The 27,375-nt window shown below is 34.2% G+C and overlaps 1 long non-coding RNA gene across 2 annotated transcripts in view; it reads left to right on the forward strand.

Moving 5' to 3' along the window:
* LOC311435582 overlaps nucleotides 1-27,375 on the forward strand; it is a 135,179-nt gene that overhangs the window by 5,431 nt on the left and 102,373 nt on the right. Inside the window, exons 3-7 of one of the 2 annotated variants that reach the window (XR_014692220.1) lie at nucleotides 17,571-17,721; nucleotides 19,842-20,292; nucleotides 22,497-22,535; nucleotides 22,626-22,656; nucleotides 23,613-23,763. This is a non-coding gene — a long non-coding RNA (uncharacterized lncRNA). Of the gene's footprint in view, nucleotides 1-6,168; nucleotides 6,300-17,570; nucleotides 17,722-19,841; nucleotides 20,293-22,496; nucleotides 22,536-22,625; nucleotides 22,657-23,612; nucleotides 23,764-27,375 lie in introns of those variants that run through there. The other variant, XR_014692221.1, reaches the window with a different exon arrangement.

Raw genomic sequence — 27,375 nt, forward strand, 5'->3', positions numbered from 1 at the left:
TAAGTTACTTATGAGTTACATGTGTAGCTCACAAAACTAAATCACAAGAAGATGTGATTAGTTGACATAAATGTGTGTTTTTTGTTTTTTTTTTAAAAAAAAGTCACACTTTTTTTTCCTCTGCACTGAAGCAGCATCAGCACTGTCACAGAGTTTGTGTGCAGAAAAGAATGGCCATGGGGGTCTCCTGGTCCACCCCTCTTCAGTCCAGTTTCCTGTATGACTGAAATCCCTAAATATTCCCAGGGACCCGAGGGCACTGCTGATTCACAGTCGTTGTCACCTTTGCATTATGAATAAAGAGTCTGTGACATTGATATGATATTTTCTGTGGAATCTCATTAAAGACTGTGTAAGCTGGAAGCTAGCCCAAAGAAAGATCCCCAACGTATTATCTGTGGTGAAAATCACCTTATTTCCCCCAGTTTATGCCATGCTGGAATCCTTTCCATATCATAACTGAAACTTTGTTACCAATTCCTTTTACAAGATGTTTAACAATAACATAAGCTTCAGCTGAGCCTTTTATGGTAGATATAAGGTGTTATACATAATCTTCTTAGGAGCTTTGCATTCACTGCCTTATACAGGCAGAATAATAACAAAGTTATGTTGATGTGATAACCAGGAAAAAAAAAAAAGTTATAGCAAATTAAATATTTTTCTAAAAAGCATTTAATTAACAACACAAGTTACAGTAGTTATTGTTGGTCAATTAGAGATGTAATAATTATTCCTGCTTAGCTGATGTGAACAGGATAAGTAGGCAATTACCGTTAAAACAAACTGAAGTGCAAATAAAATCAATTAAAACGTATATTATGTTAAAATAAGTAAGTGGTAACTAAAATATGCAATCATGCCTTGTGTTCATCTTTACAAAATACAAGTTAAATTATGTTTTAAAAATTTCTCAGTATATGCCTATCTCTCCCTCATTCTTTGCTGTCAGTTGCCCCAGTTTTGTAAAAATAAATAAATAAATAATTTGGGCTTTCAGAGTCTGTGAAATTCTTCTCAAAGAGAAATTCAGGATCAAGTGAGGATATATTTTCCAAAGATTTTTATCATTTATTAGAACAGAGGAAACAAAATAATATCATATTCAAGAATGTCTGCCCTTATTCTGTTCATAAATTATTCCCAAACAGACTGAAATTAAGGAATTCTTTCTTATTTAAAATTACTCAAAAATAGATTGTGCAAAGATAGACTAGCTGTTCACTAGCTCTTTTTATAATACTTACCTAAATCATATTCCATTGTTCCTTTACTTTGATTAAATCACTAAAATATTTATAAATCCGTTAAAGCGTAATCAGAGATCTTCTGGTATTGAGTTCTTGAAGCTATCACTGGGAAGAAGAGAATAACAAATCCATCCATTAATGAAAAATAAATTTGATTAGCAAATATTTTATAAAATGTAATTGACAACAACTTAACTTTTCACTTTTGAAAAGTGCCTCTGTTTGATACAAAGTAATTTTTATAATATTTGAAATAATTTAAAGGGAGACACTGACTCTGGACTGCACTGCAATATATATTCTGTTGCTCAGCTGCTGTAAAGCGATTACAAAATAAACTCCATCTGCTCCAAGGGATAGCTTTATAACATGTTCAGAAGAGAATAAGTACTTTACACATCTTCTAAGGCTTGGTTTTTAGGGATCAGATTAGGGGTGAAAGTGGTCACAGCCAAAGTGCTTTTACAGGCATTGGGGTCACAGTGCAGCCTACGCACAGGAGGGTTTTAGCAGCTGTCTAATTTAGATCAGGAGCACGGACTCTTCCCAAGGACGTGAATACTCCCCCTGAAGAAGGGTTCCACACACATTTCTTTGAAGGTAATACTGGCTTAAATGTCCCTTAACCATTGCTTTCTGCTCCCCTTGCTGGTGTGCTGATACAACTCCACAGGTTGGTAGTAAACTGGACTGGGGAACTGATTCATTTAAATAAACAAACAACAATAAATTCCTCCCCTCCCCCCCGTGGCCATCTAAAAACAGAGAGCTACAGTGTTAAAAATATTTTTTTTCTGCAATATTATCTAAAAATATTTTACAATAATGGAATCATATACTAGATTCTTATCTTAAGGTCAAATTATGTAATTTTTAGATGACATTTCCATTGTCATAAACTTTAAGGTAGCTGTGCAAAAACATTTTCCAACTGTAGTGAATTCTTTTGAAATGAGGCTCAGATCATTTTATTTAATTGTTCTTTTTTTATTATTATTTGAAATGTTTAGTATAATTATGTAGATCAGATAATGACCATGAGTCTGTGAAGTCTATTCTAAATTCTAACATCAAATACATCCATTGTTTTATTATTTTCCATTCACCATTTGCAACTTGGGAGGGGAGCCATAGATTATACAGCTCTTTTAGTTTTCCAGATACTTTAATGATGCTCATCCCGTTCATTTTTGTAGAAGCTGCAACTTAGAATAAAGCCACTCAGTTTATGCAACTGTATTCGCATAATGGGAATACAGAGCATTGCAAGTACATTTTGTATAACAATTATCATTTTGTTGGTATGAAGATGATGTGTATAGACCCCATTGTATTGGATACTGTTCTTATTTATCACCTTCTTTAAAAAATTATGTGTAAAATTCACAAGTGTAAAAAGCTAGTGAAAGGTTGGGTGGAACTTATTTTATTCTCCTACCAGCAAGTATAAGGTTTTTCCCTGAAGGTGCTAGAGAGAAGAAAAAGAAAAAGAAGAAAAAAAAAAAAAAGGCATTCCATGATGATCTGCACATCAGTCACCTTGGGTAGGATATGCACAATTTCATTTTTTTCTTCATAATTAACACCTTTAGTACCTAATAAATAAAAGCCTAAATCATAAACTCAAACCTTTGATTCTTTTTGTGAGATATTTTGCAGTGTTTGGTTTCATCTTGGCAAGAAATGTTACAACACCAACCTATTTTCTATTGGTTTTGTAACTTTATTTCTTCATCATACTCAAAACAACAATATAACAAAACCAGAAATGTTAAATGGATTTCTATGAATCAAGAGTTTAGGTCAGTGGCACTGTAGGCGTGGATTGAAGTCATGAATCCTTTTCATGATCATTTATGTCACAAATAGTAAAATCTTAGCCTAGGAATTTGGAAGCTCAAGAGAATAATATGATCTCAGTATACTCTCTTTAGTGTGATTTACAAAATGAAACCATTTTTCTTTGTTCAGTGGAAATGGTTCTTCCTTTATCCCTGCCAGTTTTTCCCATGAATTGCTGAACCTTCCAGTCTTTTTTTTGTGTTGTTTTTGATAATGTTTGTGGTGCAACTTTTGTCAATTCAGAACCTTAGAGATACAGATTATCTTCCCTATAGATTTATTCAGTTTTAATTCCACATAAGCAAAATGTATGCATCCAAATATTTGTAGAAGGATATTTATTTCAGTAGACTTGGAGACGACTCTTAAAAATAGGGAACAAACTTTTGGTGCAGAAGTGCATCCAATTGTGGTCTACACCAACATTGCTTAGTTCTCCTCAGACTAAAGGCATTTTCAGCACAACAGCTCTGCAACAAAAATGCCTTTGGAGAACACACGATGGCATGGAACTTTCATAACAGCTCTTAAAAAAAGAAAAACCTTTCTTCATAAAGCCAACAGGTCTATCTATACAATCACTATTTGTTGTTGGCAACTAAAATGAGAAAGAGCAAACTTTGGGTTCATCTGGCCTTTAACCATTGCATTAGCTGGCATCAAGAATTGCCAGAATCCAAGGACACCTTCTCACTGCACTTTTCATCCGAGTGATCTTGGCTACCTCAGGTGGAAGTCTGGCACAATATATTCTGAAATGAGGAACCAGTCCTTAATTTAGCAATAATATCTAATTAAACTCTTGTAATTTAAATATGTAGTCATAAGGAACGCTTTCCTAATTAATGTACTGGCAAGAAAACTCTTTCAAGGAATGCCAGACAGGTATTTTGAAGGCATATTATATATATAACTATAACTATATCTGTAATTTGTTAATGTGATGCTGGAGAAACTTCTCATTAGAAACTCTAGCAAAGCAATCTAGCCTAATGGAAGTTGGAGCACTTAAAAACCAGATGGAGAAAACTGAAGGGAATCCATGAAGAAAAGCTCATTTAATTCCTAAGGTTCCTGTAATTTAGAAATATTAAAGCATAAATTTAAATTTTCGTGGTCTTAAAATCATATCCAACCATCTCTGTATAACTGCTTGTTGAAAACCAAATTTAAGTTGTTTAAGCTTAAATTTCTTAAAAACAAACAAACAACAAAAAGCACAACTCTGACGTTTATATATTGCCATGGTGGTAGAAAGCTTAATATGTCAAAAGAGAAATACTAAGTCATCTAAGTATTATAAAGCACAGTCATTGTGCATTTTCTGATGAAACCAATAGGTGTAAGCAATATGTATAAGCAATTTTCTTGACACAAATTCAATATTTCCATTTGTACCCTGGATTTTCCACAGTGAAGGTGTCCAAACCAAAGAGTGTGTCTAGTGCAACAGCAGAATGTAACACTATTCACAGTATTCATCATTATTATAAACATTATTTAAGTACTTATCTATAGATTAAAGCACCCACTCACTCAATTTAATGTCATTATTAATAGCTAATAAATAACTTACCTAGCAGTAAGATTCTATTGATTTTTTTAATTATTTTTTTTTTACTAGTGTCTGACCTTTATCTGTTCTCCTGGGGGGAAAAAAAAAAAAAGTATAGGCATATTCTAATGTTTGTAGTAATCTGGTCATTTATATAAAACTGGAAGCAACATTTATTGCAAATTCAAAGTTCTGACAGAAATAAATTCTTCGTGTGCTCTTCCACAGAGAGGTAGACTTTTTGGCTAATGCTATTGTTATTCTGTGATCCCCAAAGGATTTTTCTTTAGAAGTGAGGTTTGTGGAGTGATAGTTAGCCATGACAGCTATAGACTGTTCTTGGATAACTCAGGTTTTTGTAGGAAGACCTGTCAGAAGCCAGACAGGTTGAAGTATTTCACAAGCTGTCCATTTTAAGTAGCGACTCAGAAAGTAGTAGTGATAAAATTTATAGTTGAGAAAGCAACCTGCTGTGTAGTCTCTTGGCATTTTAGAGCTAATCACAGAAGAAAGACGCTCTTTGCGGTTGTATTTTTAAGAGATCAGAAACCAGTAAAATGAGCAGCCAATAACTTCCTTTTACACTGTAAATTACCTTTTATTTTTTGAGGGGGATGTAACACAGAGAATGAATGTCTCCGTGTGCTTTGTGTGCTTTCAAATTTTGAGCACCACTGTTTCACGTGCCACACTGAAAGAAACTGTGCTGAGATAGAACCATAGAGTTTATTTATTTGTTTGTTTCTCTCTTTCCAAAGGGACTTCTGGAGGTAGCTGATCCACCACCCTACCCAAAGCAGAGTCAACCTGAATGAGGTTGTTCAGTGCCTTGTTCGGTTGAAATTTCGGTATCACCAAGCATGCACATTCCAGTGTCTTCTAGACTGTTCAGTGGCTTTCTACCCCATTAGCAACCTGACTGTGCATGGGGGTAAGAAAGTTGCATCCCACGTGCAAGGCTCTACATTTTCCTTCATTGAACTTCATGAAGTTATTTCAGCTTGTCAAGTTCCCTTTGAATGGCAGCTTTACCCTACAGCTTTTCAACCTTCCTCCTGATTTAAATAATTTTATATTCCACCATTTGATTAAAGTATTCACAGAATATTTTTTGAAGGTCGGTATCATAAGAAGCATTCAGGAAATAAGGAAACCGTACTAGAGGAGTATAGCATGAAATGTCCAAGGTGATGGAACTTTGGTAATGGTTCTATACAGTCAAAATATAATGGAAAAAAAAAAATATATATATATATATGTGTGTGTCTTTTCACAGAATGAAATAAAATTAATATATAGTGTGTGAACTTACAGCTCCTAGGTAGAAACTCAATTCAAATACCACAGCAGAAATTTTTGCAAAAATTAATAGCAAGGTAAAAACTCAAAATATGTATGATGGTGGCCCGGGGAAGAACATCAAGATCAAGTCACTTGTAAACTCTGTATGTATTCAATACTTTCTTAGATATTATTTTCTAAGAGGTTTGTTAATATTTATCATATGTGAGTCAATATCAGTATACACTCCATTAATAGGAACTTCTATATAATAGAAAATATTTAAAAATATAGCTACTTTCTTTCTTTTAGATACCTGAGATTAAGGGTGAAACAACTGAGGCTACTTCAAAAGAACAAATCTTCACTGGGTGGGTGGCAGTTTTTTTCTGTATATCAGACCTTTTAGCATGTCTTCTGTTAGTGAAAGCAAACTTTTTTTTTTTTTTTTTTTCCAAAAATCCAACTTTGTATTTAGTCATGTACATATATTTATCAACATAATTCTCTTTTGACATAGACCTTTAGGAAAGACCGTTATTTTCAGATTTGATTTTTAAGGCAACTGAAAAGTATTCTATCTAGACCCTCTTTTATCCAGGAATATTGAAAAGTCTACTTTTCAGTAAAGTAGTCCAGTAAAAAGTTAATTAATAAATAGTAATTACAAACAACAACAATAACAGAGTGATGATAAGTTAGATACATTTATGATGAAATGAAGAAATAAGAAGTGAAATCCTGCCTATGTGATAACTGGATGTGGAATTTCTTTAGAGAATATTCTCAGGGGATAGGTTTGAAAGAAATGGACACTTAAATCTAAAATGTAAGGTGAAGACTACAATAACAAAAATTGTCATTAAGCATAAACTTTTTTGACTTTGAAGTACTCGTATATTCTCTATAGACTCATGTATAAATAAATTCTGAAAGTCTGTATGAATAAGAGATGGAAATACATGATGTTCCATAGTTGAAGTGTATATGCAAACTTATGTTTCAATATTACGTTTAAAAGATATGATATCACTTAGTACTTTTAAGTACATATTAAGTTCATATTATACTAAAGCACATGGACATATACATAATATAGTAGGAAAAATGTGTTGTTAAATAAAAATGCTGCTAGTTGTAAACACATTGATATGCTCTTCCAGTTTAAGAATATATAGAAGAATATAAGAATAAAGTTTGAAGGAAGCATTAGATAATTTAGTTTGAACTCTTCTGTACCATAGGTGTTACATTTTATCTACTCCCAGGTATCCTGCCCAAAGAAAAGGGAAGCTTTATTTTCATTTCTCTCATAGTTAATCATCCTTACTGCATACAAAGGTACATGAGTATATCCTCATAGTCTCCAATGACCTAATCTTAAATCCCTCAAACTTTCCTTCACTTTCACTATTTTTCATCTCCATTACAATAAAATCATCTCACCTGTATGAGGATTATTTTTTTTGATATAAACTACTTCTGCTTCCATGGTACTTGTTTTTTTTTTTTTTTTTTTTTTTAATATACCTTTTTACAAGAGATAAAAACTAACCTTTCAGAATTCAGTATTTTCTTGTTCTTCACTTATAGCTCCATAATCAGGCTATCCCTGATGTTTTTCCTATAAAGGCAAAGAAATTGAGATCTTTTTTTTCTCATTACAAAAATATGATCTAGTATTTGTGACAGCTCTCCCCATCTCTCTCTCTCTCTCTTTTTTTTTTTTTTTTTTTTTTTTTTTTTCCTAGTTTTTCTTTTTTAATGTGGATATGAGATCAGGATAAAGCACTTGAGCATCATCAGTGCCACCTATAAAGGTTAACACCACATAACTGCCCCTGTCTATTATTTCCAAGTTTAGAAGAATATGATAGCTTTATTTTAATTTCATGTTTTCTGTACTTAAGTTTGTTTATCCCATATAATCTCTACAATAGACTTCTGTCCTTGGAAACCTTAGATCAGTCCCCTGTGCTACAGGTAGAACTCAGATTCATTTTCATTAGAAGAAAACTATTTCTGTTTCTTCTTTTAAAACTCATTCTGCTGGAATGAGCTCAGAGTAACAAGGGTAAAGGGATTTTTAAGGAAGGCACGCATGCTTTCTACCCCTAATCTAAACGTAGACAGCAGCAAAATGGAAGCTGTGCAGTCACGAGTAGCAGGACATTGTGCTCAATAAGCTAATAAACACTGCTGGGATTTCAACCATGCTGTGAGGTTGACTGCATCTGCATGCCTTTTGAATCAGGGCTAGCTTGCGTCTGGCTGTCTCAGAGCAGAGCCAAAAACAACAGAAGTCAAATAAATGTAACTATTGTAATCCAGATCATTCCAGATGAATGTGAGGCCTGATTATAATTATTTACCACTCAACCAATCATTGCATCAGCCATAAATTTTAGCAGCAATGATTTTGTGCTTACTTCCAAATCATTGCCCAAAATATTGAGAATCATTTATCCTAGAGTGGTCTTGTAGCATAGTCCTGTATCGTTCCACAATGCTGTATGTTTAAAGTGCTTGACTCAAATTACTTCAGAAGTATGCACCTATATATGTATGTAGGTTGGAAGCGTGTATATATGTATGTATGTATGAGTTGTTGGAAGCATTCTGTAGTAGCAAGAGATTCTCCTAGACTACTATTTGTAATTTGGCTAATGGTAAATTTAGACAAATTGTGTCAGGTAACCATATACAAATCTTACAAAAAATGTGTCTTTTTTTTTTTTTTTTTTATCCTTTAAAGATTGTGAAAAGAGCTTGCCACACATAGGAGTCAGAGGAAGAAAAGATGTACTCATACTACCAAGTTAAATTTCCAGTCCTGTCAGTAAAGACTGGTTATTTAAAACTAGTGGCCTGGATTCTGGCATCCAGACATCAGTCTGAAATGGAAAAAGCATGACTGATTTTATATCCTTTAGGATTGTTCTAATTTATAGACTTGAGTGTTGCTTGGATCCTTAGAAGATTGCCAGAATACCATGTACTCTGGCCACTCCTCCCTCCACAGGACTCCCTTTTCTTTGAGATAATTGAAATATTTGTTTAACATTCAGGTCTTCAATTATGTATGTGGTCAGTATCCCCAGCTGGCCACTTAATACAGTTTAGGTTTGTTTCTACCAGTAGTACAGCATAAAAGTACCTTTTATGCAGCCGGATCTTGACCTATTTTTTAGAAAATCAATTAAATATTATTTGGTAATTTCATTACTGCCATCTAACTGATGACTGTGCAGTTTTGGTCTTTATAGTGTATTAAGAACATGCACCAAAACCGAATCTCTGCATAAAAAAAAACACTGGTCTGAAATGGAGATGGAGGAGTTATATGAAATAATGACTGTTTTATTTTTGACTCTAGCCATTTCTAGCTTTAAATATCTGCTTAAGAACTTGTCTTTAGAGATACCATCAATAGAGAAGTATGCAGTGGTAGGTCTTCTGGCCAGTTTTCCTGCACAGGTTTAGGTTCTCAATGGCAGTGTCCTGAGGACATTCAGGGGTAAGATTATCACTAGCTCAGTAATGCAGGCCACATTAGACTGCATGCAGACCCGGCTGCCCTAATTTTAAAGGTTATTCTAATTTGATGTAAATCTTTAACTGTCACCTCCCCCCAGCAAAAAAAAAAAAAAAAAAAAAAAATAAATCTTCATAATATGCCTTGCATTTTACTTTTATTTGTCATTCACTTTTGTACAAGATGCAACTTCTTTTTTTGTGCTTTCTGGTACACCAATGTCTTCTCAAGTGACACTGATATTAAAACTGAAGAGGCTTTTCCCCCCTGTTTTATTAAATCCAAACTTGTAATGCCCCTTTCTTATTTCTTTTTGAGCACCAAACAATTTTCAAAATTATCAAATCATAGTCATGCAGCTAAACCAGAAAAAGATGACTGTTTCTTATCTATGAAAAGAATAATCCGAACCAAGGAAGATATTCAAATGCTGAGGCTAGACCCTGACCCCAGTGCTCATATTAGTGAAAGGGTATTCACCTTATTAAAATTAATCCCATGCTCATGTCACTACCTGCCCCAGAAGGTATTTCTTTATTTTAATATTTCTTATATTTCTTATTTTGTACTTTTAATTAAATTTTATCTTTAATAAATCCATTTTTGCTGTGTTTCACCCCCTACTGTGATTCTCTAGAGAAGTTGCATGATATGGACTCCCATTTCTTGATTGGTTATGCTCACTTCCAGAGCAAATCCTCTCTGACTCATTCTCTAAAGGCAAATGTCCACATTTTATACATTACCAGAAAGTTGAAAGAGAAAAAGAATTAATGTAAGAAACTGCTTCCTCCTCAACTGCAGCAGATGATTTCCTCTGCTCTGTGACTGTATTTTCAAGATAATTTTTACTGTTTAAAGTTGGCACTGGCCCCGGCTGAAAGAAATATCAGAGCACATTCTTTGAAAAGTACCTACTGTTTGGTAAATATGAAGACTTCTCGTACAATTGTAGCATATTCTTTTGTGTTTAAGTAGAGTAAGTAGAGGACACAAATCTAAGGAGATAAAAATTTTCACAGTTATTGGTGCATGGAAACATGTATGAAATCCATGACATCCAAACTCAGCTATGTAAGAACTAGACATCTACTCTTGATGGGTCTCCTAGGCCCTCTAATGCATTTAGGGTAATAAAAAGTAATAAATTAATCCTGTAAGCCTCTGTAAAACAATGGAGAGAATCAGCCTTTGTGAAAAGCTGTCTACCTTAAATAATGCTAAATATTCAAAACATTTTCCAGAATGGTAAAAATCTATACCTTTCTGAAGAATGATAAAGATAACTAAAATAAGATCATTCCTTTCTATCATAAAAAATAAAAATAAAAAAATCAAGTAATAGAACATCTTTAAAAAAAAATATCCCTGGTGAGGAGGAAGAGGTGTGTCTCAGACACTAACACCAGTAAATTTACCTTTCTATCCATACTGTGGAATGATTTCAGTTCATTTTGAGGTATTTGAACAATCTGGATTTTAACTGTCCTGGATTTAAGATGTCCTAATACCTATAGCAACATAGGATGGACCATAAATATCTCATTTATTTTCTTATGATGCTCTAAACTTGTTAAACCTTCCTTTCTATCCCTCACATCTTTGTTCTGACTAGGAACATGGTGATAATGAAGTACTCATAACAGAAGAGTGATGTTAATCTTCTATTTGTTGCTGTTGATTCTGGACGTTATTATTTGTTAGTTCTTTTTAGTTTAATTCTCATAACGACTTTGTTCATTGTTTTATATTTGGCAATGCTTGTCCAGAGATGAAAAATGCTTGAAGCATAAGAAACATCACAGAGACTGCCAATTAATATCTCATTAATAAGGAAAACAACAGCAAGATGAACAAATAAGCAAGGAAAATAGGAAAGTGGAAAGGTGTTAATTGAGGAAGATCTGAAAGACTTGAAAGATCCAAACATAAGGAATTAACAAAGCAGTTAGTTTTTTCATGTGAATTCATATGCTTATAGGTTTGAGGAATTGCTCCTGCATGGTTGTGATGTTGTGAAACAACATGAAATATGCAGGTATAAGTGAAATCAGCAGAATGGGGAAAGAGAAAAGATGGACAGTCGGGATTCTGAATTAGTATAGATGGAAGACACTTGGCTGCAAAATTTCATTTTCAGATATAATTGAAAAAAAATATTCCAGCCATTTCTAGTAGCTGAACACCAAACCAGTGACATGAAACATAGAAAAAAAGATAAACAACATTTAAGACCTGCTTTCCTTCAAGGGCTTGGTGTGAGGGGAGTGAAACATGTCCTAGGTACTTGGAACCCACTCTAAATATTTTACTTTGTTCTCTTGACCTAGCTATGTTAAATGCCAAAAATGGATGAACAGAATTAAAGATTTGCAAACATTTTTGGAAAATTAGTAGGCAAGTTGGGAAGAAAGGAAAAGTAAAAAATAGAGAAAGAGAATCCTTCTTGTATAAATCACACACCTCTTTTAAATCCAGTTAGGGCAATCATAAAAGTAAATTCCTGTGAGAAAACTTTCAAGAAACAAGTTAGTGTGCCCAATGGAAGTTACAGACAAAAAGTTGGACTAGACCTCTAGCTACTGCATTATAAGCCCTTGTTGAATATTCCAATTAATTTAAATCATTCATTTTGTTAAGGAATTTATTTTACACTGCTGTATAGGTCTAGCTATGATGAAAGAATACAAACACAAAATGTGAAGCTTATTATGATGCATTACGTTTAAGAGAAATTTTAATTTGTCTTCTGTATGATTGCTATTATTAACATAACTATCCATTATTGCATGCACTTTTTCATCTTATTTTCACTGAAACAAACAAAATAGTTTAAAGATCTTGTGATGCTAGTATTTTTTTTTTAATTTTTAATTATAATCTTGAAAGTTTTTGTAAAGACAGAAAAAAGCTATCTAGTTAAGACTGGCACAGAAAGAAAAAATGAACATGATTATTTTTAGAGCTGGTCCCTTGGGTTGGGTATGGGCATTTCAGCTGAATGGAGAAAAATCTTGCAGTTCCAGAGTCATGCTTTCTTTCATTTCGTATTTTAATTTCCAATGCTGCCAAGTTAAACCATTTTATTAAAACTAAATACACTGAACCAAAAAAAAAAAAAAAAGGCAAAACAAAAGCAGAAGACCTTCTTCATTAACCGCAGTGAATAAGGTGTACAGTATTTTTTCCCCAAGACCAATTTATTCTGTGAACCATGCATGCAAGCTATCAAAAGCTGTAAATTAGTGGTCACCTCAGGCATTAGAAATAAGAGCTTCTTTACAGGAGCTCCCATGGAGTCAGTCTTTTTCATCTTTGCTAATTAATGCTTTTTTACCATTGCCTTATAATAAATAATTGAAACTATCTTGTAGGACATGATTCAGAAAAGAGATAGCAAAAACTTTAAACTAGATCATTTTCAAAGAAATCTTTCTCTGATTGGTTTCTTCCGTAAAGCCTTGAATAATTAGAAAATAAACAGTTTTCTGGCTTTAAAAGGTCTTTGAAACTCCGTATTACCTGAACAACTTTAATTCATGTGCATATAGAACAATGTCTTACTGGTACTGAAAACCAAACCAACCAAAGATTTCACTCCCTGAAAAATCCAGGTAAGTTATAAAATACTTCTCAGTAGTACAGTAATTGCAGAATTGTACTTTGTAAGAATGCTGCAATTATTATAAGATCTTCTAAAACGAGGAAGCAACTTTTAGTATGAAAAGAGTTAATTTTAAATGTAGTGGATTGTGTGCCTGTAAGATTTCTAACTAGAACTTTAAGGTATGTGAATATATTCTCCCAGAAACCTCTTTCACTCCTGTCAGCTCCTATCCTGCATTCTGGAGCAACATAACATTAGAGCTATTAGATTTTACAGTAAATATGAAGTTCGCTTATGATCACAGAATGATGATGTAAGGAATAAGCAGAACACACAGCTCACCAACCAACCAACCAACCAAGGCTTCACTGTTTTGCTATTTCTCAGTAGCTTTTAAAGCATCCCACTTTGTACTAATTATGTGCTAGTATTAGCTTTCGAATACTACAAAAAACAGCAATTATTTGTGTATTTTGAGCTACCTAAGGTAACACAATCACAAAAGAACATTTTTTACAGTCCCAGCTCTCACCTGCACTTTTGTATACTCCATAGAATTCTATAATAATTAGACACACCTGTGTAGCCCTCATTTGTGCCCTTGAAGAAGATATTTGTGCCATACAGTGATTGCCAATATGAAGACTAGTTTGATTAAGCTGTGTTAAGCAAACATTGAGTGTGCTTATTTCAGGATTGGTCCACAGAGCTTCACTGCAAGGAAATGCTATAAGAATAAATATAATTAAGGAAAAGAAAAACCGAACAGCAATTTGATAACCCTTTGCAGAATTTAGCAAGGTGTCTAAGAATGAAATGTTGACATTTCTACAGTTACTTTACATATAAAAGAGGTACCTTTCATAAAAAGCAAAGCACTTACTTAACATTCCTTAAAGGTGGAACTAGTATTCTTCATTAGCAAAGTTTCAATTGCCTTTGTCAAACTCATCTTCCTTGCAAAGAAGGTCTCTGTCAACTGTGAAATCCACTTAACATAATTAGTATTCTGTTAGATTTAGCAGAGTCTGTGAATTAGAACTTTAACAAAAGAGAACGTCTACTTGGTTCTTCATCATCAAACAAGTGGAGCTTCCAGCTCCTGTGGTACCTAGATCTAACTCCTTTTCATTTCATGCAAGCCACACTTAGAGTAAGGATTAATATCCCTGCTCAAAAACTTTATTTTCTATCTTACAACAAAAGATGGCATTTCAAAATGTTTGTATTCTGATTCATAGCAAGTGTAAATCTCATATTCTTCACAATCAGGAAACAGTTTCATTTAAATTTATATTTAAATTTTCTAAAGATGTTATTTTTTGTTTCAGAAAAATTGTTATTTTTTGATTGTTATTATATTTGTTATTTGTATATTTGAATATGTCACGGAAGCGGCAGCCTACCATTGCAGTAGGCTATTTACAATCTAAAACTGACATGCAATAACATTTGAAGTATTCTAATGCATATTTTAACATCTATCACTAAATGTTTGCCACTTGTTGATTGGAATATTTTCTCTAGTCTAAATCAAACAGATTTTTATTTATTTATTATTTAAAGCATGCTGGTATAAAGTAAAATAATTTTGCTATCATCAGGCCTGCACAGACTTAGGAACAAAATGTCCTAAGTAATTTTAAGCAGATATAAAATTTGGAAGAGGATAGAAAAACTGGGGAAAGACCGGGTTATTCATTGTAAGGTCAAAGAAGACGCAAACAGGAAAATAGTGAATCAATTTGCTGCAAATATTTACTGTCTGTACACTAGTGCCAGAGGTATGGTGAATAAAAATGAGAAATGAGGAAATATTAATACACTATGAAAATGTATTTTTTTAGTCTGAATTTATGATTTAGCCAGCATAACAGAATTTCATAAGGCAAGTCTTCTGACTGGAACCTATTAATATTAAAACCCAATATCTTATTGATAAAGGTTTGCATAAAATGAAATAAAAATGTGTTGCCCTGTGCTAACATTACACATGGACCCTTTGAATTGCAGACTATAAAATGAGTTAGTATTGTTAGTAATCCCTTGACAAAGAATGGCTTCTTTTATCATTTAGCTGTCCAAGGAAGGGTCCCTATCAGGTATATACTAGTTCATACTGAGACATGCAGGCTCTTAACACTACCCATGCTAGCTAAATTCAAACTCAAATGGCTGCCTGTACTATAATCTCACTTTCAGTACACCATGTAGGAATACTTTGACATCAAAGTGTTTTCTCTTTGTCTTGTAGTGACACAGTTTGACACTTCGAAGTATGAAACTGCTTCATTACAACATATAAGAGACATTTTTGACTTAGAATTTCTGTTTCAGTCACTAGGAAGGATTTATCTACGTGAGCATGCTACTGGGAAATTAGGAAGTGTGTGAGTCAAGAATTAGGAACATACTGACTGTTTGGACATTCTTAGTTTGTGCTGAAAGTCCTTCTGTAATTTAGCTAAGATGTGCTTCTCAAGTGGTATAAAAGTAAAACGTTTTTAATAAGAAGCAGTAAGAGCCAGACTAGAGACTACTATATTAATGACCCTGGTTTCAGAAAACAGGTTCAAGTAAAAAAATTTCTTTTGACATGAGTTAAGATGACAAAAATATGAAAATATGAGAGTCCTATACTACTTAGTGTGAGTTTGGAATTCTGAATTTCAGTTTTTCTTGAAGTTTGATAAATATAGTAGCCAGTGCTCTTGTCAAAGCTTTCACATTCCCAGTTGTCCAGTGTATGTCCTCTGTATTGCCAAGCCACAGTCTCTCAGAGTAATGTTCAGGGAAGGAATTGTTTTGTGCGTTCACACAGTTGCCCTGTGGTGCACTTACTTCTGATAGATTTCTTCAAGCAGCTTTCGTATGTCTGCTGACATACACATATAGCTTGCCTTACTATCTTATTTATGTATACGTTTTAGTTTTAAATATACCAATACTTTTTCCTAAGTGCCTGCTATTGTTATGAATGGTTCAGGTGGTTTTCATAGCTATGTTAATGCATGCACAAATGGTGGGAAAGAAAGACGGAGTCCAGCTTGCCATCTTATTTATGTATTTATTTTCTTTTAAACATACTTGTATTTTTCCCTAAGTGCCTGGGACTATATATGCAATAAACACTATTAATCAATAACCATGCTCAAATCATTCAGTTCCTTCAGCACAGTGCTGTGAAACAAATGTGAGAAACTAAATATACCTTGTAGAGTGCCCTGTAGTTCAATAAATCCAAGGCCTGTCTGATCGCGGAGACAAGGTAATTTTAGCAATTGACATCTCATCTTCAGTGCTCTCCCTCTGTGTCCCTTCATCTTCAACTGGAGAATTATGAACTTTTTTTTTTCCCCCACTGCTTTTGATTTATTGTAACTTATGACAAGAAATAGGAGGAGAGATAGTTAAAGCAAAATAAACTTAAAAACAAGTAAATGAGAGGAACTCAAACTGTTGCAAGACTGGTAAAGTAGACTACCACAGATAGTGTAATTTTGACTCAGGAAAAGATTTCAGACAAAGACAAAAAGAATGAAGAAACTTAGTGGTAATCTCAAGAAAATACTGAAAAACAGAAGAAAACTAAGAGAGAAAAGCTATGTAAGAGGGAAGAAAGAAGAAACTGTCAGGCATAAGTCAGTACAGCTGCATGTCTGAAGTGTCAGTGGTATTTCTGGTCATGTTTTAATTCTTGTACTGACTTTGCGCAGTTAATATTGTATTCAGTAATACTCCATAGTAACCCATAAGTCCCATAAATATGGGAAACAGTATTAAAAACAGTTTCTTCTAACCCAAAGCTGAGAAGAAATAAATAACTGTTTTTCAAAACCAAGAACCTAGCAAGCATTCGGTATTATAAAAATACATTTTGCTCAGTTTCACTTTTACATAGTATAAACATCTCAGGTCAAGTTTCAGACTATGAAACTGAAAAACTCATGCACAGAGATTCTTGTCATATTAGAAGTAAGAAATTTGTGTATCTATAGTATATTTAATAAGTACATTAGTAGAATAGGCCTGATAAAATTGAGAAAATCTATCACTATTAACAATCAAATTTATTTATAAAAGCTGTAAAAAGTGACAGTTAACAAATATTTATCAGTTGAATTATTACTTTTTTTTTTGGGGGGGAGGTGGGGTGGGAGGCGGGGTGGGATAGACAACCTATGTTATCGTTAAGGAGTTAGAAGTTGAAATTATGTGGGCTTTCACAGCCTTTGAAATGTAGTCCCTTTGCCAGTGGTCTTTAATTGAGAAATGGAAAGTGAAGGCAATGACTTCCCCTCCCTCAAGACATATATCTATGCTAATAGTATATTGGTGAATTTGTGGGAGAAAGAGAACAGATATATGCATCCCTCACGTTTACAAATTTATTTTTACTTTAAACATACCTTTATTTTTCCCTCTGTGCCAACTGTGGATGTGAATTGTTCAAGTTGGTTTTAATATGCTAATAACCTTATTCATATGCTTGTATTGCAGTATTGCTCAGGAGACCCAGTCATGGACCAGGCCTCTTTGGGCTGTGAAGGGTGTATTAACTCAGAAGAAATTACTGGTGATCCAAGTAATGTGATTTTGTCTACGTTTTGTTATGATAAGAACATCGTCAAAATCTGCTCTTCATGACTAGGTTTGGAATTTGAATAATTCTTTTGTTGTGGCCTGATGTTTAATTTAGCTCTAGAGTTTCAAAGAATGTATATTATTATTATATATTTTGTGTGTTTTGTTATTTTTTTATTTTTTTTTTTAACAGCAAGATATACTTGTTTGTGAAGGTTTTATTGGAAACTGAATAATTATACCAGAGATAATATACTGCATTGGCAAATCCATCTCTTATTTGTATGCACGCAGCTTGATGTTCTTCTATGGGGTTTGTGTTTTGAGCACTGCAGTCTAGATGTTCAGGTTGATATCATTCAAACAAAATGGAAAGCCGAGAACTAAAATGCCTGCTTATCCTCAGGGATGCCACAACAAATTAGTAAGATGATCTGGTATTATAACAATGCTTTCTGTTGTTATGACAGTTGTCATATTTAAATTCTTTATGAGCTTTCATTTGGGCACTATCATCAAAATTCTTTGTACTAGCTAATTTGCTTTTGAGGTAAATCTCCCTTATTTCCCAGTTCCTTCTAGTATGTGCCAGCCTGTTCCCCTGTGAATTAGAGCATCCTGAGAACAACTCAGTTTTCTAAGAGACTTCCTGTGTTCCCAAGGCATCCTTTTGACAGCAGCTGATGATAGAGGCACTGCAGCCATCTCCACTTGTCCCTGGCTGTGGTGGTGGTGGTACTGCAGAGAATAAAGCAACTCTATACCACTTAAGGATTAGGCAGGAAAATCATCTGAGAGCTATTTTATTTGGTTTGCAGCTGCTGTATGCTTCCAGCAGGGCACAAAGTGTCTATAAAATACCATGTGGGGCATTTGGGGGGGAGGGGGATGCGGTTGGACGTTGTGACTGTCTTTTTGTATCTTATTTTAAGCTGTTAAACAATGTGTCTGTTAATATTGATCACCAGCCTGACTAGCTTCAGATTGAAAATCATTAGATGATACAACTATCATTCCTAGTCTCTGAGTCACTTCTGCTCTCAACTCTTCAAAATATGGGTTGGTTTGTTGGCCCTTGGGCACAAGATTCTTCAAATTTACATTGCATTTTTTCACTTAATTTGACAAAAAGTGTATCAGTCAGTGAAAAGTTCATTCTAAAGTTATGAAGTGACCATTCATTAGTAGTTGTCTTTAGACAGTGTAGATAATGCTATCCTATACAGCTGCATTGTGTAGCTCCTTCCCTCAAAATAAGTCAAAATAAAGCAGCAAACCCCGATCTCACCCTGAGATCATGCACTGACTAAGCCAGTCTTGCTAGACAGCAGAAGGCTGTGTAGACTAACAAAAGGTGCCATTAGCTGATTCTCATTCCACAACCAAAGCAAATAAAGCAAGAGCTGAAAACAAACAAAAATATATTAAGCTGACAAAAAGTCTCCAGTGGGAAATGGAAGACAACTAGAAACAATGATAATAACATTTTCATGTGCTTTCATTACATGAGCAGTTTGGGGATGTGCTGCACAATTCAGAAATATTTCATATTGCTGTGTATATGCCATAATTGCTAGTTTACAAATACATCAGATCCCTTACCATGGAGACTTTTTTTTTTCATTGCAAACAATTCTAGATCAGATGTTTTCCATTTGAACTGTTATAAGAAAATAGTGCAATCCAGAAATAGTACTAATTTTCATGGCTGCACTGATGAGGATTACTGAAGCATGGTATTGTTCTGGCATTTATCAATATGTAATCTTAATTTCCATAGTTGATATGAATTAGTCTCACTCTACATTAACTCCGTACAACATAGGCTATATATACTTACAAAGCTAAGTATAAACCTGGGACAGTGCGTGGTTAAAATGGACACTTGCAAAGATGCTTGAGTTAAATAGTAATTACCTTTCTTAAAAGTTTATCTGGTTTAAAATCAATGTAAACAACTGATTTTTTATTTCTCAGTGTTTGTATGCGTTGTGTCAGTAGTCTGCAAATCTGAGGATTTATTATAACGAAAAATCTTTTTGATTATTAAAATTTGAATAATTTTGATATCATTGTGCTTTTCTAAGTTTGGGATGGTAGATTTTATATTAAAAAACTCAGAATTAGCACCCTGGAACAGTGGTTGCATAAAGATTATATGTCTTCTTTATCTGATTTTATCTCTAGAAAGAGAGAGGCAAAGGAAGGCTTTTGCAATGAATTGCCACTGCAGAGCTGGAGGAAATACATCAGAGGATGCTGGACAACCAGTGCTTATTGAGCAGTTCTCCTCATTGAATGTTCAATGAAGATTAGGACCAACTATGTATTGTTTAGGAGGTATCCCACCTAGAACAGTTTATTTTTGTATATTCCCTCATGCATTTTTCCAGACTTTCCACATCCTCATCTCCATCAAAAATTAATGCCATCCCACCATGGTGAAAACTTCAATGGACGGTCTCTGAACAGCAATAGTTCCCCCGGCCCATCTCCACTTACAGAACTTCAGTTTGCTTTGTGAAACAGACTCAGACCTTGAGAAGTGGAATGTTCTGGGTGAAACAAAACTAGAAGATGTACATTCCAAGAGGCTGCCTACTGCACGTCAGCCACCCACAAATGCTCAGTCTACAGGGTGAGTATGAAGTAGCCCTCACAAAGCACATATAGTGTGAATATTGAACTCTCAACACAAACTGTTTGGCTTTACTTGTGTACTGTAGCATTTGCCCTGTTAGATATTGCTTTTGGCTGGTGAGATGGTACCAGCACCAAGACTAAGCTTAGAACTTTGGGTATTACTGTGTAATCAGGGAATTTCTTTTACATAGTCACAATATGAAGGAAAAAAAAAAAAAAAAAAAGGGAATCTTGGAAAATTTTAAGAAATTTTAGTCTAATTACATCACCAAACAGTGCCACAAAATATGTTGCCCCCCTACCTTCATATGATAAATTAACAGACAGTTGTCTATGAATCCTTCTGGTATTAATAGAATTGATCTTTAAACAAGATTCTGAAAACAGTCATTTTCATTTTCTTGCAATGCCAAAGCCATACATTGCAGAAAACACTGCACAATGTCTGAGTAAACATTTTCTATAAAACATACATAAAGAATCATATTTTAATTGGAAACTCTAACCCAGTAGGGGTTTTAGAAATGGAGTAGATTATTAAAACAAAGATTTGTTTGGGCTGGATTGTTTGCAGGAGATTTAAAAGAAAAAAAAATAGAGGTTGTGAAAAATATGAATGCATTTATATTATTTTAGTTTTCTCTTGCATTCTCTGTAAATAGTCTGGAAGCAGTATCCTGTTAACACATCCATTTGGTGTAATACAATTACTATATTAAAATTTATGTTGTTGATTTAGGGATGTCTGCTAAAACTGCCAGAGCCTCCCACTTGAACCTTCTGTCACCTTATGCTATTTAATGTGACATGATTATCTTAACTGATTTTGAAATTCATATACAGATACACAACACATTTGAATGGCTTCTTTTTTATATAGACAATTTGCATAAGATGGCATTGATATAACATAATTACGAGAAGACTGTAAGCAAAATGCTAAACATGGACATAACTGTTCGGTACTGGAGAACTGCCAGCCAGCAACCCCATACTTCAAAGAAGCTTAGGTCTCCAATTTGTAGCTTAGGCTTGGCTATTGCCATAATGACATATTTGTGTTTATCCTATCATATTGCTTTAGGGTCTTCCCGTATGGACCTGAGGACCCCTCCATACTGAGCTGAGAACAAGTTCAGAAAAGATTATTTTGGCCCATGTACAGAAGTAACGTAAAGGACTATGACAAAACAGTGAAACTAAGTTGATTATCATGATAAATATTGGCTGCCTAAATAATGACAGTCTCGGAGGCCCAAAATATTTTAATGCTTATCAGTTAATAATATGAATGCAAAAATAGATAACTAAACATATAGGCCCGACAATCAGTAATTGTCTTACAGTATTCTCCTTCATGGCAAATAAGCAGTTGCCTTATGTTCAGGGAGTAAGACTAGCACAAAGATTGATGAAAATAAGCATGCAAATTTGTTTATGAAGATGCAAACTGCAAGCAAAGATTCATTATCACAGTAACAGTCAAAACTGAGATCAAAATGTGAGGTTTGTTCAAACTTTGAAATGTTTCAGACTTAGATCCTTGTATTTCACTCACTCCAAGGCCAAGTTATGAGGGAGAAATGAGTGGAATGTGAGTTTATATATATATATTATATATATATGAGTGGAATATATATACATATATGCGTGCATGAGCGCGTGCACATGTAAATATCCACTAACAAACAAATCTAATTAGAAAATGGTAAATCCAAAATGGCTGTCTAAAGGAAGCATTTGATTTTGTGCACCATAACATTACTTTGTATGTGTTTCCCTATTGCATGTCATATACTGAAATGAGTTCACATGTGACGAGGAAAATGAGAATCAATCCTATTCTTATATCAATCCTATAAATCCAGTGTATAATAGTCTGAGTTTAAAATCCAATTGTTTTGAATGTAAGAAATGCACTTACCAGCACTGAGTCAGTGTAACCTTCGATACCATAACCCAAACTGAGAATATTAAGCATTGTAGTTTTTTTATTTTTAATGTTCAACATTGTGCTTGTGTGCTCTGTTCTTTTCTAATATATAAAATGTATTTAAGGATATATGGTGGAAATATATTAATAATAATAAAGAACATATTGTTTTATATCTAAGACATTTAGAGAATCCTGTCATTAAAATATATCAGATTTTGAAGCAATTCCTTTAAAAATTAAAATTTTCTTTCTTCTTCTTGCAGTCAGAAGGCCAATACTATTATTCCTTTCATCACTAAATGGTAAAGATTTCATTTGTACACTTTTAGAAAAATGCAGAATACATTCGAAAATTATACATAGAGACCTGAAATATGCTCTATTATTTCCAGGAGTGGATAATGGCTTCTTAAGTAACATATGGTAAATGTACTGAAGTGTTATCATTTTAAAAAATCAAATTCAATATAAAAGGCAAATATAATTATTCAGCGTTCAATAATAAAAGTCCCTATCTTCATACATGAAATAGTAAAAGTTTTTTAGTTTGAATCTTCTGTAAAATTAAAGGTGTTTTCTATGGAATCCTGGACTTATAATTATTGCAGTTATTATACTAATTAAAAAGTATAGTGAAAGTAACTGTTTATAGTTATATAAAACTAACTAAACTCTAATACAGCAAAGATTTAGGAGAAAAGTAAGATGTCTAAATAATTTCAATACTCTATTTTTGTGAAGATTTCCATTTTAGATTCATCTTGAGCAGATACTGCCTATAAGGAAGTCTGTCTGAAAATAAAGATCTGTCTATGAGAGCACTTTTTTTTTTTTTATCAGCTGACTAACCTACACAGATTATTATTATTTTTTTAGCAAGAACAAAAGCACTGTGGAAATGAGCTTTTGTTTGTTAGGGAAATGTGTAAAATTTAAGCATGATTTGAGCATGAAATTAAAAAAATATATTAGTATATAAGTGTTGGAATGAACTCCTTTAAATAAAGCCCACATCCATGGCAGAGCTTTTCTTGGAAGATGAGGCGCGCAGGACTGACACTGTCAAGCCTTCACAGCAGCAGCAGCACCATGGGAACTTTAACACTGTATGTGCTCTTCCTCTAGTGAGTGCAAATGATAAGAAGCTAGGAGTGTTTTTTGTTTAGCAGAGAGAAATACTCTACATGAATATTCTGGCAACCTCAATTTTTAAGAGGAATCCTGGCATGTTTTGATTATAGTTTAATTTAAAATGTCCGTCTTTGGAAATTGGCATAGTCCTAATAAACTATCAGTTATCGTTCTAGATTTACACTACCAGCTGAATATTGTGTTGATTCATAAACTTCTCTGTGCTTACCCAGTTTGATTTGTTCCAGGTACTTATGTTGCACTAGGATTCTGCAGCCTGGACCACTCTGCAATACCAATCTCAACACCTATGTTTTAGACGGTGTTGTGAAGAACAGTTCGGCAGCTATCCAAGGTTGACAACTTTTCTCTCACTTTTCTCAGCAAAAGCAGAGGCAGGTGAGTAATGGTTAAGCTCAGGTTTGTGTCCTGAAGTACTGCTCAATATAATGAGAGAGACTGGTAAGCAGCATTGTTCCTTTGATGCCGTGGTAAGGAAGAGCCTGGGGCTGAGACAGAACTGAAATGGGACAGAATGGGGATGGATAAGCAAGAGAGGATATTCACTATATGAAATGGAATATATATATATATATATATATAAAAAGATTGGACTATATGGAGGAAGGATTCACAGATACAGAAAATATGTGGATGAAGATTAAAGATTAGGGGAAAAATAACCAAAACAGAAATCTGAATAAATAGGCAAAGAAAAAAAAAAAAAAAAAAAAAAAGAACAGAAAACTCAGAGTGCAGAATCTGCTTTAGGTGATACCCTAAACCCCATCAGTTCATCAAGAAAATATAAAAACTTTATGCCCCCTAAGAAAGAATACTGTGGACTGGAAAAGTATTTATCTTTCTCCTAAAGATCTGGTTCTGTTGTGCAAGACACAATAGCCAAAAAAGAAACAGGGAAATGCCTGTACCGAGGTACGTATACCTCGCCAAGTATATGTCACCTACTCCAGGAAATGTGGAAGGAAAACAAAAAGGCCACAGTCAGCCACAGCAGCATTCAAATTTATAAATGTTTAATCCTTCAGCCTTCACAGGTTCTGTATTTAAACATGCATTTTTAATTGACCCCAGAAATCATTTCAGTTTATATACATTTTTTTCTAAATCTGGGGCCTACCTGTGATTTCACGCACAACCTCCAGAAACATCAGATTACCAATGTTCCCAATTGAAGCTGCAGTAACAACTGTAATCTGAACAGGTCCCTTGTAGAGAGCAGAAATACAGGTCTGCGGTGCATTAAAGCATCATGCACTGCCAGCCTAGGACCACACTAAAACTGTTCTTAATGATGCAGGTAGTGTCCTTTGCTACTTCAGATCCTTTCTTACCTGTTTCTTCAAGGAAGAAAATCTCAACAGTTTAACCGCAATAGAAAGAAAAGGATTTGCTTGGTAGAGTAAAATTATGTGCAACTGGATAGTTTGAGGCTGAGGTCATAGTATACGGTGGAAGTCTTTTAAAGGTAGTTAGATTTGTGCTTCCTTTTAAAGGCTCTGGTAGGATTTCCAAAAGCAGATGCGGAAGAGTCCTCCACAGTATGCCTGCCGTAGTGATTAGCTTCTTTTCTGAAGCTCTAAGTACCTACAGAGCATCTTTAAAATCTGGCCAACAGTTCCTTTATCTTTTTGGTGGGGTCATTCCTATATGGCAATGTGCCTGCAATTTACAGGCAGTATCCTTGATGGTAGTCTCTGGAAATATTCTGAGCATTTATGGAAGATGAATCTTCCTATTCTCTCTAAAGCAGTTTTAATAGGACACCGTGGGAAAAGTTTCATTATTGCTGCCCTTAAAATGAGCATAAACATGGGTGCTCAAAAATAATTCTTAGCTATCTTAAAACTTTAACAATTTTCATCCAGAAGAAAATCAGTTTGTTTTATATATTCTGTATGGTATACAGGAATCAGTGGAGTCACCTCTGGGGCAAAATTCAGTAGCTGTTTAATAGTGGCAGCAATGCTGCAGAACAGTTTTAGGCCATGAAGAATAGAAGAATAACTTATCTAATTGAAACTGTGTGGGGAATTTAAGTAGGCAGAATGTAATTACTCAAGCTGGAAGTTGGCCATTCAAATATTGAAGACTTTAAAGAAATGTTAATAACTATTCACAGCTTTAGGAATATATCTTCAAATCACAATTTTAATAAGAATAAAAAAGGAGAAAATACATTTAGCAGCTTATGTTAGGGAAATATTGTATTAACTGTAGAGGACAAAAATGAAGGTAAATATTTAAACGCATGTGTTATCATGGGATAAGACTTTGATGTATCAATCCTATCTCCACTAAAGCCTCCTACTATAAAAAATAAAACTCCCACATTGAAGTATGTTTCTGCTTTGCTTTTGCTATGATATATAGCTATCACAAAAAAAAAAAAAAAAAAAGCATAAAACATGGATAATAAAGGATGTTATTTAAGAAAATAACTTAGGGCAGTGGTTTTAATTTCAGAAATATACAAAGAATGGAGCAGAGCACTGATTTGTTTTGCATTAACGCTTTAAAAATTGTCTTTGTGATAGATTGTTTGTATACTAGATATTGTATTGTATTAGTGATTGCTAGCCAGTGTGGTTGTTCCTGAAGATCAAAAAAATTGGCAGAGTTAAAAAGGTCCTATCAGAGGATATATCTCTCTCTATATATATGCAGTGTCTATTAGAACTAATTTACAATGATAATTTCTACAGAACCTAGCTCTCTTCGCCGTTTTACTCTGAACGCTTGTATAACAAAATTTATGTACCAGGTTACTGACAGTGATTAGAATTTTAGCAAGCTTCTTCATTATATTTTTTCTTTACAGTTGTTTCCAAATAATATTTAAAATGCCATTTGAAATCTGTTTCAGTTTGGATGCTTAGCTGATGTTTAGCTGAATCTGCAGGCTGACACAGAAGCCTCAATTAGCAATGGTACTTACATCTTCCTCTGCTAGCCCCACCAATAGTTATCAGTCATAACTGTGCCAAAAAACTTAACTTTATGAACCCCTCTTAGAAATGCTAGGCTATGAATACTAGTATGAGTATCTTTCATCTGGTACAGTGCAACGCATTCCTGTGCATAGCTACTGGTTTGTCCTGAAATTATCAGAGTTCTGTTAGAGCAGCTCTTTGTCTCAGCTTATTATGGCTGAGCTGACAAGCTTTACTGCCGTTGGTCTGGTCATGATGGGTTTAGAGATTGCTGCCTGGTGCCCCAAAATACACCGTAGACAGGCATCAAATTCATTTTAGGCTTAGATACAATTACAAAACAGTAACAACAAAAAACACAAAAGGAAGTCTACAGTGCAAAGGGACAGTTAAGCATTTTTGTTGGAGATTCAAAACAGTCAGCATACTGAGTAAGGTTGCCTGCAGGATATAAAATTAGTGTGCTTTTTACGTATTAGCTGAGCAGTTAAGGACCAGAGCGCTGTTCCTGCCTCATGATGAAAATTTCAAATCTCAGCTTTCCAGAATATGCCCAAAACACTAGCCTGGAGGCTAGTCTACCTGTTTGAGTTCCTGATGAGGCTGAGACTACTTACTGTACTGCCAAGAGAGCAAGGTTTTTGGAGACCAGAGAGCATGCTTGTACTTGACAATGCAGAAATTTGGTGCTTTTGGGTTTTCCCCTTGTACCAAACTGTCCTTTCCAGCCTTCTGCCAGATGAGAACTGTATGAGTTCCTCTATGTAATCACACTAGTTTCCAGTCTGAAAGGAAAACAAGTGAGAGAAAAAACATTCAGGACAAGAATCAAAATAAGGAAGGTTCATTGTCAGTACCTTATTCACTCTCATTACCCAGAGTTGCCATCAGTCTGCCTTTAAGTAACTTTCCAAATGCACCTGTGTGCTTCCCACATTCCCCAGTAACTTTTGATAATTCCTGCATGGTTCGTTGCAACCGGATTTGGCAGAAGGTCTTGGAAATAATTACAGCAACTAGAGTTTTTTAGCTGTAGACAATCTGTCCAGAGAAAATT

The sequence above is a fragment of the Aythya ferina genome (genome assembly GCF_964211825.1).
Source record: "Aythya ferina genome assembly, chromosome: 4".
NCBI lineage: Eukaryota > Metazoa > Chordata > Aves > Anseriformes > Anatidae > Aythya > Aythya ferina.